A 14,145-nucleotide genomic window follows, 5' to 3' on the forward strand; every position below is an offset into this window, starting at 1 on the left:
TTCAGCTTGTGAAATATTCATATTTCATATTTCACAAAATCTGATGGCTTCTCTTGAACTAATCCGCCTCTGTGTTTTAAACTGGGAGGTAAAATGCCTTTAAATCTGAATTAAGCCTGTGTTTGGGTTAATGATTTTCTCCTTAGAACAGATAAGTGCCAGCTTCTCAAAATAGCTCTTGGCTGAGGCAAAAAGGAAATGTAATTATACTGGAAAGACGGAGAGCTTTGTTTTGCATGAAAAGAACAGCTACGGTGCTAAATATTTAGTTGGACCCCAGGTAGATTCACAATGTGCCAACACATCTGAGAGCTCCATCATATCAAAAGAGTATTTTCATTTGCTTAATATTTTTTGATTAGACCCATTTACGCAGTCTGTATGGAGTGTGAAACACACTTCCAAAGAGCCTTTGGATTAATGACTGTGATTGTGTACCACAACGAGATCCCCCCTGCTTCTGGTTTTCTTTATTCTCAAGTCTAATCATTCATATTATGTGGTCAGGTAATTCGGTTTGTGCCCTGAATATTATTTGATTATTTGGTTCTCTAATTTTCTCCAGGATCAGACAGAGAAATAAAGATTACTGTCAAAGTAAAGGATGAGTCAAGAAAAGTATTAATTGGCTGTGCCTTTGTCTGGTCAGGTGGAGGACAGGACGGTTCGTCTGCAGACAGAGACAGTGGAGTGGAAAGAGAGACTGCATTTAACTAATACCTGACCTTTGCCTCATTCGACTTTAGAGCATGGTGTACAGCTGAGCATCATGGGAGTCTTGATAAATAAACAGCCAAAGCACAGCTGACTGACTTTGTGTTTACATGTGACAGAAAGGGCGGCCAGGAGAGTTCAAACTCAGATATGGTATGGAGGTTTTACCCTCGGGGTGAAATACCTTCAACCTGCCCTCCATTTTCTAACCCCTCTTTGGAAATTGCCTCTTTTCCTTCCTGTTGTTTAGAGATGGAATAACTATTATTTTTATTGTCTACTAATCTGTCAACTATTCTTTCAATCAAAGGGATAGTTGTTCTGTACTTTACAGTATTAATGTCTTACGTCAGAAAATAGTGAAAGACGCCGATCAGTGTTGTGTAAGCCAAGGATGACTTATTTAAATGTCATGTTTGGTCTATAACTCCATATATAATCAATTTACTGTCTTAGGGGAGTAAAGAAATTGGAAAATAGTCACATTTGAGAGGATGTATGACTTTTCTAAAAGAAATTACTGATTTATGGATGGTCAATAGTTGCAGACTAATTAAATAATTGACAACTAATCTACTATCCGTTTAATCTTTACGGTAACTGCTTTTATGCACCTGACACTATTGATTGCAGTTAGTATTGGCACATTCTTGTTTTGTTTTTTTCATGGAAGTAAATGTCCTTCACCATTTCCCACAGTCTTCCTGTTCTGATGTCTGTTTTCAGTTTTCTCAGCCTGCTGGCAAAAAGCCTAAGTAATCCAGTCCTTCAAATTAAGCAAATATTACACTTTTGCGCATAAACATCAAAACCCTGCTTCTTGAGGCAAGGATAAGATGGTGACTATATTTATAAAGCTATATGATTATCATATGCCAGAGACATCTAACACTTTAAAACAGCCTGGGATTTTAGGATGTGAAGTGAGATTAAGCACAGCTGGAGAAATGTAGACTCATGCTAAGAGGGCCGTCTATATGATTAGTTGAAGAGGTGGGATGTCTGTGAGGAAGCTGATAACAAGACCTTGGCGTCCCCAAGGTCCACTGAGGTGATGCGTACGTCGAGTTGATCTGCAGCTCTTCTTCACGGATATTAAAAGGAGATGTATTGTATTTTTCTGGATAAGGAAATACAGGCAGTCTATCATCGGTAATTAATTTCAGCGGCCTTGATCCAGAACCCTGATTTTTCTTCTGTGAAAAGGAAACATTTTCTTTTTTTCAGTTGAACAAAAGGGGAGCTGATGCACTTTCATATCGTCTTGTTGGCAAATATTATCTAACAAACCAAGGGGAGTGTGCAAAATTCCCCTTTCTTCATGCTCAACAATCAAACACCCATTTGGTTGCTGCAAGTTGGGAGTGGAAGAAGAATGCGGTTTGTTTGACAGGTTTGAGTGTGTGCGTAGACAAAGCACATATGCCTCCTACATACCAGCCCCCTTATTAAAGCCCATATTGTCATGGTCATTGCTCAAATCACGTACAGCACATGAGTTTGTGTCTGCAGGCTAAAAATGTTATTGAAAAAATATAATAAATGGAAATAATGAGTGAAAACATTTTCCAAACATGATTTCATTCTCCAATCTTGTCGGTACTAGATGTTGGTGAAACCATTTGTATGCATGTTACACCATACATCTGGCCTATTTCTGTCTTTTAGGACACCTGCACTGTTCAGAATATATTTAAAAAGCACAACCAGGAAAACAGGTCATCTATCTCTCTTCTACAGCAGGAGTGTCTCATTCTGATCTATGCAGGACAGATAGTGAATTTGACCACACTGCATACGAGTATATATAACAACGTTTTATAAATGGATGTCTTCTCCCTCATAATATGCCCACACATGTCTTCTCACAGCAGGCCATCAGCCTCCTACCCATTTCTATTTCACAGATTGCCCCTGCCTGCCACTTTATCTGTAAAATCCACCCACTGCGATCATGGCTCCGTCTCAAATGTCACCGTTTCATTTATATGTCCGGTGTCCTTATAAACCCCTAGAAGGTGGATGTCATAAAAATGCATGCAGGCGAAAAGTGCCACTTCAACAGATCTGCGCCAAATCCGGTTTATTGGGTTATTCAAATGACAGAGATATTTAATAAACAACAAGACCCATCTGTTGTGTTGAAAAAGAAAGGTTTAAATTAAACTTTGTATGAATTACTACAAGTGGACCCTTAGAGATTTCCGAGGCCATAATTTGCAGCCAAAAGTCACTTTTTATTTTTTGTACATAGAAAAAACACAATGCTCAAGACATTAAGTCACTAATGCTTCGGATCACCTTCTTTCAAGCCTAGCAGTCATATGTACTTGCCATCTTTTTTTGCAGGATTTTACACGAACATCGGTTAGTTTGCCCGAAAGGATCAGTTCTCATTCTGAGCAAAGACTCAGTTCTTTCATATAAATCAGAAATGTGATGCTGACAGCCTCAATATATCACATAGGACTTTATGAAAGAAGCCTAAATCAGAATACAAAATTACAGATTCAGTGCTATTGCTTCTGGTCAGGATGTCAAAATAGATCAGAATCACACGGTAGAAGAACAAGTAGAATTTGTTATAAACCTGCAGTTTGAATGCACAGTGGACTGTGTTATGTTTTTCTAGAGAACTGTGTGAGTTACTAGCTGTGTTTTATGATTGTGTGCTCCTCCTTCCTGCCAACCTCTGAGGACCTTTCGCCTCCAACACCTTTAATTTCGCTTCTGCCTGCAAATCCTCATAGGTCCTTTCCCCAACACTAACTCAGCACCTCTGTTCGACACTGAGGAGCTTGTTTTATTAGCACCTACATGAGTATCCCTGATGCTGTTAAAAAAGCAATTAAAGAAAAATAACCCTGTTTCTGCCACTTGGGCTCTGAAGACAGAGTTTTGAAATATATACCTGTTAAAGTGTTACTGCTGTGCAATAACAGGAAAGGATTTATGTTGAACTACAGGGCGGATTTAAGGAAGCAGGAGCAATATATTGTACCAACTGTTCATTTGAAGAGGTGGACACAGAAAAGGAGACAAAGGGAGGACAGAGACAACATGTTGTCAATTAAAGGTCACCTATTATGCAAAATCCACTTTTTCATGTCTTTTACATGTATACATAAACATGTGTCCCCTCTGTGTAAAGAGATTCTGAAGGTTTCAGGAAAAAGACCCCCTCTCTTTTTGTCCTGATCTATTTATATATAAACCTGTCTGAAAATGAGCTGATCAGATTTTGGCCACTTTATGAAGTCATAACGATTTTTTGGCTTGTGTAACCTTTAGCCAATAACCAACCAAGCAGGGGCGGATCTACGGGGGGCAGCTGCCCCCCCCCACTGTAGAGCCTTGCCCCCCCAGCTGCCCCCCTAACTTTTGTGTTCCTAAAACTGTACTTGTAGAAACAAACCTACACTATGTCCACAAGCTTCTCAAGCAACGAAACAAGCAGTTCATTAATTAAAAGTGAATCATTTGAAATATCATCTTGGGCCCGTTAAAAACGTAGCTACGGCCCTAAACTGCGGAGCGGCGTTCACACAGGCCGCGGCTCCCAGCACCTCAAGGTGGATCAGCTTCCCCTGGGAGCATTTCCCCTTCGACTGGTTTTGTTTTTAATAAGGACGAGAGCTTGAAACAAAATATTAATAAAACGCTGCCGTTTGAATCGATAGCGTTTAACAGACGATCGCTGTTTGGGACGTTACGTTACAAAATACTACGCAGACAGCGCTAGCTGGGAGATCAATCACTTTATTTGCTAAAATATACGGTACTATTAAATCCACGTATATTACACATCACAGCAATGAGGCCAGATCAATTAAACCAGGATACATCCTTTACCGTTAAACTGGATCTAAACACAGCTGCCTGTGTGCGTTTGATAAATACTTTCTGATTTTATATTTATTATAGGCTATGCTACTTATTAGCTGCATGGCCCTAACGTGTAAAGTTAGACAAGCATTAGTACCAGTGCTATTCACAAGTAGACTCTTGCTGGACAGAGTAGCTGGAGTGATTCAACAACAACAAAAAGACATAGGCCTATCTGAGAAGTGATCAGGATGAGTAGAAAGAGGAAAAGGAAAAGACAGTACACTGAAGAGACCAGGAGGGTCAGAGCAGGAGGAAGAGGAGGAGATGAAGAGACCAGGAGGGTCAGAGCAGGAGAAAGCCAGGAGGAGATGAAGACATTGTTGAAGAAGAAGAAATGTACGTGAGGAATAAAGATGAAGTGTCAGAAAGAGGGACAGAGGCAGGGATCAGGAGGCAGATGAGACTCCAGCTGGACCACATGGAATGTTTTTATTCTCCTTGCATATACCATTACAGCAGCACAATCTAGCGGCTCTTAGTATTGACAAATATTTATTGAAATGTGTTGCTGCACAGGTCACCTTTAGCTCTCTTAAGAGATGGGTGATGTCATTTGTGTACTTAATTATAACTAAGTACTTTCACTGTACTTACAGTAAACAGAATTCTATCATGAGTATTTTCTGCTGTTTTATACTATATTTTTGTTTGTTTGTCTGAACACCTTGTTTCTCTTGTGCATTAAGAACACTTGTGTTAGGGCATGATTTAACAATAAATAGGTTACAGTATAAAATACCACGTACGGTCCACCCTCCCATGCCACCCTGGCATGACCTCTTGCCCCCCCTTTGCCACCCCATGTAAAATGTTCTAGAACCGCCACTGCAACCAAGGTAACCCCTTGGGTGTTATACATTTCATATGAGGTTGATAATGGTACAGTACATGATAGAAATATAATGAAAAACACATTAGGGGCTACACAATTTAGTGCATGAACAAGGTATACCCTAAGTGGAAAAACAATCAGACCTTACGTAAAAACTTTAACAACCAACAGTACATTTGAAGTGCAAACAAGTGAAAAGCCCTTACAATAACAAACAATGTTTTTCAGATAAGCTTTACAACAAAATAGCAGAACATAGGACAAAACCCATACAACTATACAAAGATACCTACAGGAAATAAACAAAAAGATGTAATGGGCACCTCGGTGGGTGCGGAGAAGTTGGGCCACATAAATGAAACGGGCAACAACATAATAAAGCATCACAATGGCAGCCAACACTGAGATGAGGTAAACACAATATGCAATAAACTTCACAGCCCACTAAAAACCCACATTCATGCAAAACGATAGCCTGCAGAGCTTTTACACGTTTCTTTTTACAAGATTGTTGTTACTCACCTGTTTGAATGTCATTAGTTCTGTCTCGTGCACTGAGACGGCCTCCTCAATCTGCTCCAGGTAAAACTTCTCTGCTCGTTAGTTTTTCAATGTTCAAAACAAACAGTCCGCTCAGCCTCCATGTTGCTCTGCGCTCCTCAAAAACAAACAAAAAAAAGTGTTCAGCTGAATAATGCTCGAGAGTAACAGCCATGGCTAGTCTCATGTCACAAAAACAACCACCGCGGGAATTTTAGCTTGAACTATTTAAACAAGGCCCAATCATGGATGGCCCAATATGCACCTGTGCATCCTGGGTACGTTTGATTTGAGTCACTTAGTGCTGGAGCATATGTTTTTCTTCAATGTAATAAGGCACTAGTAAGTATAAAATGATTTGTATTCGATACTAATAAGGCCAACCTGCAATTTAACTGTTAAAAAGTAAGTAAAAGTACAATATCTGCCTCTGGATGGAGTGAAGTAGAAGTATAAAGTAGCATTTAAAATAAATATGATCTGGTTAATTGTGAAGTGAAGTGAGGAAAGTTAAAAAAAATAAAGAAAAGAAAGCTACTTAAGTACATTGTGCTACTTGAGTAAATGTATTGCATTATATCTCACTATTTATTTTACTTAAGGGATATTTAGAATGCAGGTCTTATAAATATGTGATAGGTAGGCCTACTTTTAGTTCAGTAAAAACATTTGATTTACTGCCTTGGATGTGTTGTTTTTGTTGGAACTGGTTTTCATTGGTCAAAGTGGTCTGCCGCTTGCTCCTGTATTACGGTAGACAGAACCCGGTGTGCGCGGTGGTGTGCGCGCGGGTTATTACGGTAGTGTGTACTGTGGATTGTTTGCTGCTCCGGGTTTGTGAAGAAAGCACGGAGCGCTACGATGATCCGCTACACTATCTGCCTTGCTCACTGAAATAACGGCTAAATACTCTCTCAAGCGAACTCTGGACACCACTGCTCTTTCTTACTGTAAGTTAAACACGTTATCTGCGCTTTTAAATATATGTACTGTTGTCTAGCCCACGAATTTCCTTTAAATTTCACTTTTAGGATGTTTTCAAGCCATGTTTTCTATCTGTCAACGTTTTGGGAGAGTTGACTGCTAGCGTAAATATAAGTCATTTTGTTGCGTGAGTAGAATAGCTTATCATATTTCTGCATGAAATATTGATTTGATCTGGCTTTTAAGTTGTGTTGTTGTAGTATTAGTTTATGTGAAATGTTGGTAACGTTAAAAAAGCTGGAAAAGCGAAGTTACGCGTGGTGGAGAGGTCTGTTAAAAAGCCGTTGCAGAGATAAAAAAAATCACCTTTTTTTTTGCTTTTGTTTCACTGGCATTTAACGTGAAGCAACATACTTGCATGCAATAGTTTGAGAAACCCCTTTCTTTTTAAATTACGTTTTATTAAGCTCCATATCCGTATCTACGGCTGCTGCTACACCCCACTCAGTTACTGTGAAGTTATTTAGCAGCAAAGGTTAATGTTTGCTAGTAAATTCCCTCCTGATTAATTATTCAAATCAACAGAGCTGAGCTTTTCTTATTTTGACAGAGTTCCTTAATATTTGAAAGTGGATTAACCGATGTGGTGAGCAAGTGAGAGCCAAAATCTCTGGGGATTTCAGTGGTAGAAATTGCCCAATTTGGTCAGCAGCACATGATCACAAGAAGGGAGACATACCTGTGTTGAGGTTATACATAACTGAGGTTACGTGTTTAAATAGATTTAGCTTTGTTGTCTTTTTTTCGTCTAGTTTCTTATCTTGTTTCATGTTTTATTTTTAACGTTTTTCCTCATCACTGCTGCAACAAGTGATTTCCCCTGAGGGGGATCAATATTGTTCTTATCTTATCTTAAAAATGAGAGGAGTTGTCTCAGTTTACACAGTTTGAATGTATGCTTTCCTCCTTATATAGTAATTGAGATTATGTGAAATGATCTAATTGGACTGACAAGAGTGTCTTGGAATAAGCTGCTGTTTCTTTGGGAGAGATAAATCTTTTGGTGTAAGAGTTTGCTTGACACCAAATAGTTCATGTTACTATTTGGTGTGTCAAGACTTGTTCCTAGTGAACTCAAGCATTGCTGCAGCACTGACATGTTACCTTGTTGTCTGGCAGTGAAGTGAGCTAAGCCTCGTGTTGATCCGTCTGCGGGGAAAGTCTCAATCTTAATTACTATGACGATTCTTCTTTAGATGACTGAAATACAAGCTCATTTTATATTCATACATCCAACTGCTTCATTTGTGGAGTGTCTTCAAAGGAAAGACACTGCATATACCGAGGTTTCATAATCCTTTTAAACATCTGAACACACAACAAAAACTAACCCAAGATGCTGGCTTGGGTTAAACAGAAGCTCATAACATGAGGGAAGTGACATGGTGGCTTTGATATTCTTTGTTTTCTGAAAATGACAATGATGTTGAACAAATGGACCCGAGGAGAGCTGTTATTCCCCCTCAGCAAGACAACTTTTTTAAAGTTCTTTTTTTATGAATCAGGCTTTATTCCCATGGCGGAAGTTGTACTATTTTTCTGTAATTGCCATCTTATCAGGATGTCATCCATGTTCTGTGGGCAGGGGGAAGAATCGAATTGGCCAAAGAAACACAAGAGATAAAACGGGGCTTCCTTTTCTGTTTTATGTGCCCACGGCGACAATGTTTTCTGCATTGTCAAGAATAAATAAAAAATGCACTTGGAGTGGGCAGCAGCCGATGCTTTTTGAACATTACTGTCGCTGTGCTAATATAGCCATCGGCAGTTTTTAACCATAGAAAGCAAACCATTAGATATATTCACTCTGAGCACATCCTTTAGTAGCACTCCACCTTCAGTGCTCAGAAGTGGATTTGGTGAATAGGTCACATCTGGCCTGATGATGACCTTTAGGACCGTTGTCCTTTCTCCATGAACACTTTTGACTGCAGGATATTGTCACCTCAGCCAACCCTCAAGTTGCCAGATTCTCCCACTAATGAATCCCCTTCAGAACAGCAGCACAGCTTTCTGTGTCACATAGAGAGAAGACACATGAGGGCTGAATGATTTGGGATTAAAAATATCTAATTGCAATTGTTTTGACTGATAATGCAATTACAATTTCAATCATCAATCGGAGGAATCTTTGTATCATCCTTCACATTTCTTTATGAAAACTATTTAAAAAATCACGGTGTAATTACCTTTTAAGCTAGGATCTGTAACAAACAAAGCGTCTTGTAAAAATAAAGCATTACATCATCATCTTCCTAAGGCTTGGGTTCATTGGTTAAAAGAGTATTTTCCACAAAACCGGGTGAAACTAAGAAATAATTTCTCTCAGCAAGTTTGACAGTGTCCCTTGAACCCTACCAGACTGGATACAGATTTAACTTGGTCTCAATGTGAGGGGAAATTATCCTTGGAGAGTTGAGCAGCATGGTTGTGTGTCTCTGTGTGTAGTCTTTGTGTAGAGGCACAGAGGGAGGTGGCGGTGGCGCTCACTATAGCCCTGGGCAGTCCCACAGGTCCTCCACACACTCCTGGCATGCTGCATGCTGGGTAGCCAAAGCAGATGGTGACCTCTTTTTTTTGTTTTAACCCCAGAGTAATTAATTAACGCTTCCTTTCCCAGTGCAGTCCTACAATACAGAAAAAACAAGTGTTATATTAAATAATAATACATCGTTTTTGTTTGTTTTTGCTGCACATGAACACTTGCAGGCCATTAAAATTGTGAGCGTATTTATACCGCCTGAGGCATTTGTTCCTGCTGGATCAGATACAGTAGCACAAAGTGATGTTTCTCTAAACAGTGGTTGGAAGGATATTTGCCTTGAAAGCAAGTCTTTAATACTACATTGTCAATACTCAAGAGAATGGGGAAGTGTGTGTATTTTTAACAGTCACAGCTTTCAAAGTGGATCTCTTCAGATAGCGTTATCTCGGTAATTGTCGCCTTAGATGTTTTCATAAAACAGCGATAAAAGTGATTTACCTCACAAAATGGTGGTTAGCTATATTTAGTTTCCTCTTTCCGCACTGACTTCTGGTCTGTCTCCAGGGACTCCTGTGTTCCAGTGATATCTTTCTGCCAATGAGGATTGCTTTCTTCCTGGCATCTTTGCTTTTAATTTCCTACTGCCTGGTGTGACAGTGGGTTTGCTACAGGCTCCAATAATGGGACGACAGCAGATGTGACTCTGTTGTTTATTTCCAATGGACAAGATTAGAGAAGCTAAGACCATATGTTGCTTTTCAGACTTTGCGGTGTTATGGCTGTGATAGGCTGCTCATCTCATTGATTACGTCGAAGGGAAGACAGAAAAGCAATTGCATTGTTGAGTGGTGTCAAAACACTGTGGACTGTTTATATTTGGCAAGTAATTTCCCCCAGGCTTTTTACAGCTCTCTGCATGAACTCTCATTTTGGATTGATTATCTTTGATAATCCCTTTACTTCATATTGTAATGTTGTACTGCATGGGGTGCTATTTTTTTGTTTGATTTGATTCCATCATATAAACACATGTTAAAGAAGAGAAGAGACATGTTTAATTTTAAAACATATGCTTTTATTTTTAATTGACAGGTGAACTTAAGGTGGCCTTGCAGGGCATTTGGAAGAGCGGAGTAGCAGCATCGTCTTCTTCATTTGGGGTTAGAACCAAGGTGCAACCTCCACAACGTATCAGATCTGCTTTCAGTAAGTACAAGTTGTGTTTCTGTTTCACTGATTTCTAATAGTAATTGGCCTGAAAGGAGGTGTGTGTGTGTGTGTGTGTGTGTGTGTGTGTGTGTGTGTGTGTGTGTGTGTGTGTGTGTGTGTGTGTGTGTGTGTGTGTGTGTGTGTGTGTGTGTGTGTGTGTGTGTGTGTGTGTGTTGTGTGTGTGTGTGTGGTGTTGTGTGTGTTGTGTGTGTGTGTGTGTGTGTGTGTGTGTGTGTGTTGTGTGTGTGTGTGTGTGTGGTGTGTGTGTGTGTGTGTGTGTGTGTGTGTGTGTTGTGTGTGTGTGTGTGTGTGTGTGTGTGTGTGTGTGTGTGTGTGTGTGTGTGTGTGTGTGTGTGTGTGTGTGTGTGTGTGTGTGTGTGTGTGTGTGTGTGTGTGTGTGTGTGTGTGTGTGTGTGTGTGTGTGTGTGTGTGTGTGTGTGTGTGTGTGTGTGTGTGTGTGTGTGTGTGTGTGTGTGTGTGCTCTTTGAGTTATAACAACAAAATATGGTTTCACATTTCCCTCTGGCCATTTGGACAAAGTCAACCTTCAGTTCTCCTCAGCGGCACTCATGCATCACGTCTAACGTTTATGGCTAGCTGACCTCCGAGAAACCTTATACTGGAAGGACCCAAAATATGATAAAAGAAATGGAAGTATTTCAGCTGGTAAATATTAACAGATGAGAAGGCAGCTTTATCTCTCCATGGGTTCTCGTTTATTGCCTCAGAGCCATCACTATGCAGGAGGCTTAATCCTTATCCTACAGGCGTTTTTCTTTTTTACTTTCTCTCTTTGATTGCTTTCTAACAGCAGCAGCTCATCACTGAACTGTTGGTTTCCACTTAACTGACAACTGTTGCTAGTGTTCTGCATTATTGATCACATACTGTGCCGGGTTCATCTCCAGGTTGCTTCACTTGAGTATTTACTGTGATTGGTTTGGAAAATTGCTGATTTAAAGGTAGGGTAGGTAAGTTTGAGAAACCGGCTCGAGATACACTTTTTGTTATATTCCATGGAATGCTCTTAACATCCCGATAGCAATGAATATCTTAAGTGCTTTGACAAAAAATCCATAAAAAAATGTCATCTGTGGAAGCCGTAGTACTGTAAAAAGCACGACCAATCATTTTAGCCGGCCCGGCTAAAATAACTGGATGGCCTACCTGCCTGTCAGCCTTCCATCTGTGCACAAACTTATCTCGTGCCCTCATTGGTCATGTGCGCGTTCGTGTGTGTTGGAGGAGGGGCTCTATAAGGAAGTGGCAGATTTTCTCCGGTTGTGTATTTTCAAATTCTAGCGATCTCGAGCTGGTTTCTCAAACTTACCTACCCCACCTTTAAGTCTGATGATGATGTCAAATTATATTTCAAAACATTTGACTATTTAAGTAAAAAGCTGCAACTACTTCAATGTGTTTTTGAGTAATGGTGTGTCTAGAAAAGAAAATAGTAAAGAATTTCTTACCCCAGACCCAACGTTAAAATATAATCAATTTGATACTAGACTAAGAAAACATGAAAACAAGCCAGAGGATTTTTGGCACTATTGCTTGGCCGATTATTAAAATATTTGCAGACTATTTTTAATTAGATAAAACAAATAAATGGATTACCATTTCCAGATGTTCCACAAACAGGCCAGCAAAGAAGCAGACACAAGTGTCAAATATGGTTGGAAAATAAATTCAGTAGCAGCTGTTAGTCAGAAGAATATCTGTCCTTGGTCCAAGTGAGATGGATCTTTGTTCAAAATGTGCGTCAGTCTTACAGGGTTTCCCAAAGCGTTTTATAAGGGAGGAGCCACAAAGGCCTCGTATTTAATGAGAGAGAAGACTATTTATTTAGTTACGGTATTTATAATCAGATGAGATGAGTCTATTTAATTTGTCGGATTCATCTAAGCGTGTGATTGATCCATCACACTGCATGACAGCCTAATTGGTGTCAATAAGGTGCTGGTGTGTTGGTTATTCTTAGCTATAGGATGTTCTTGCTGCTTCATTTAAATGCTGATTGATTTTCCTGCACACTTCGTCATATTATTATATCTTAAATCCTTAGGCCTGGGTAATAAGTCAATACAATAGTTGTTCTTAATATGATCATCTTTCGGTGTTTTACAAAATGCAATTATGCAAATGAATGATTCTTAGCAAATTGCATATAAAGCTTACAAACTGATTTCTTATATTGTAGGCTTTAAATTAAGTAATTTTTCATGTATTAAACTAGCCAATTGTTTTGCTTACCTAATGCAGCGAGGAAAGAAAATACATTAAACATGCATTTGTTTTTTATATTTATTTTCCTACAGTGATTTTCATAGCTATTTGGCCCAGCCTTAATAGAGTTTTAAAACTGTTTTTGGATCATTTCTGATTCTGAAGGGATTACTGACATCAATGAGGCAGAGAACAGAGCAACTTCCATGCTCTTGAGAAGTTTAATTTTCTTCTAAATGGATTATAATCATGCAGTCGCAAACATAAATTCCAGTAACTGCTAGAATCCACTTCAAGACACTGGTACTTGCGTACCATGCTGTGAATGGTTCTGGCCCTTCCTACATCCAAGACATGGTTAAACCATACACCCCAGCACGTGCACTCCGCTCTGCATCAGCCAAACGGCTCGCTGCAACTCATCCCTTTCGACTCCACTTCGAGCAATAAAATGACTAACAAAGCACTTATATACTAATAAAAGATAGGCTTATCTAAAGCCAGTTGAGTAGCACTTGAAATGTTTTGGCTCTATGAAACCTGATGTACTTATATGATTGTGTTTTCTTCAAGTTTGTATCTTCTTGGTCGAATGCACTTATTGTAAGTCGCTTTGGATAAAAGCGTCAGCTAAATGCAATGTAATGTAATGTAATGTAAATTGAAGATAATAGGGACAGGAGATAAATGCAACCTTTTCCCCCAATTCGATATTTATCTCATCATGCTTGATCATCAGCCATCCTGGGGAGCCATTGATTTGCCACTGGCTAAGGTTCATTCCCTCATTTGTTTCTGTGTAAACTCAGCTGAGCCCTCATGGCATTTGTAGTGCTCTGTTCAAACCTGATTAGCCAGCTGCGGGGGTGTATTCACATTTATCAAGAGGCAAATGAGAAGATGAGTGAAAATATGTGTCAATTTTTTTACTGAAGTCAGTTGAATTTTTTAAACATCAAGTTCATGAACAAAAACACATTTTTCAACAATAGTTATATTCACTGGCCATGGCTGTACTTTTCTTACTTTTTTTCCGGTGTAGAATCGAAAAGCAATCCAATTAGCTGCAGGACTTCACAGATTGCTGCTGTGGGCTGTTGAGCAAATTCTGCTCACGACTTTAGTGACAAGCTGTCTGACCTTTTTCTGGTAAACTAATAAGGCTTGAATGCATTTGGGGGAGAAAACATTAAATGCCTTACCCACCCACACACCCCCCCACACACACACACACACACACTGCAGACAGAGTTTGGGAGTTGCTTTG

At 39.5% G+C, this 14,145-nt stretch overlaps 1 protein-coding gene across 1 annotated transcript in view; it reads left to right on the forward strand.

Moving 5' to 3' along the window:
- Positions 1-6,764: 6,764 nt before the first annotated feature.
- Positions 6,765-14,145, forward strand: part of LOC117491774 (tumor protein p53-inducible protein 11-like) — a 35,944-nt gene continuing 28,563 nt past the window's right edge. The window contains 2 exon segments of the mRNA XM_034141865.1: positions 6,765-6,924; positions 10,536-10,649. The gene's annotated coding sequence lies outside the window, so the exon portion shown is untranslated.

The sequence above is a fragment of the Trematomus bernacchii genome, unplaced genomic scaffold (genome assembly GCF_902827165.1).
Source record: "Trematomus bernacchii unplaced genomic scaffold, fTreBer1.1, whole genome shotgun sequence".
NCBI classification, from domain to species: Eukaryota; Metazoa; Chordata; class Actinopteri; order Perciformes; family Nototheniidae; genus Trematomus; species Trematomus bernacchii.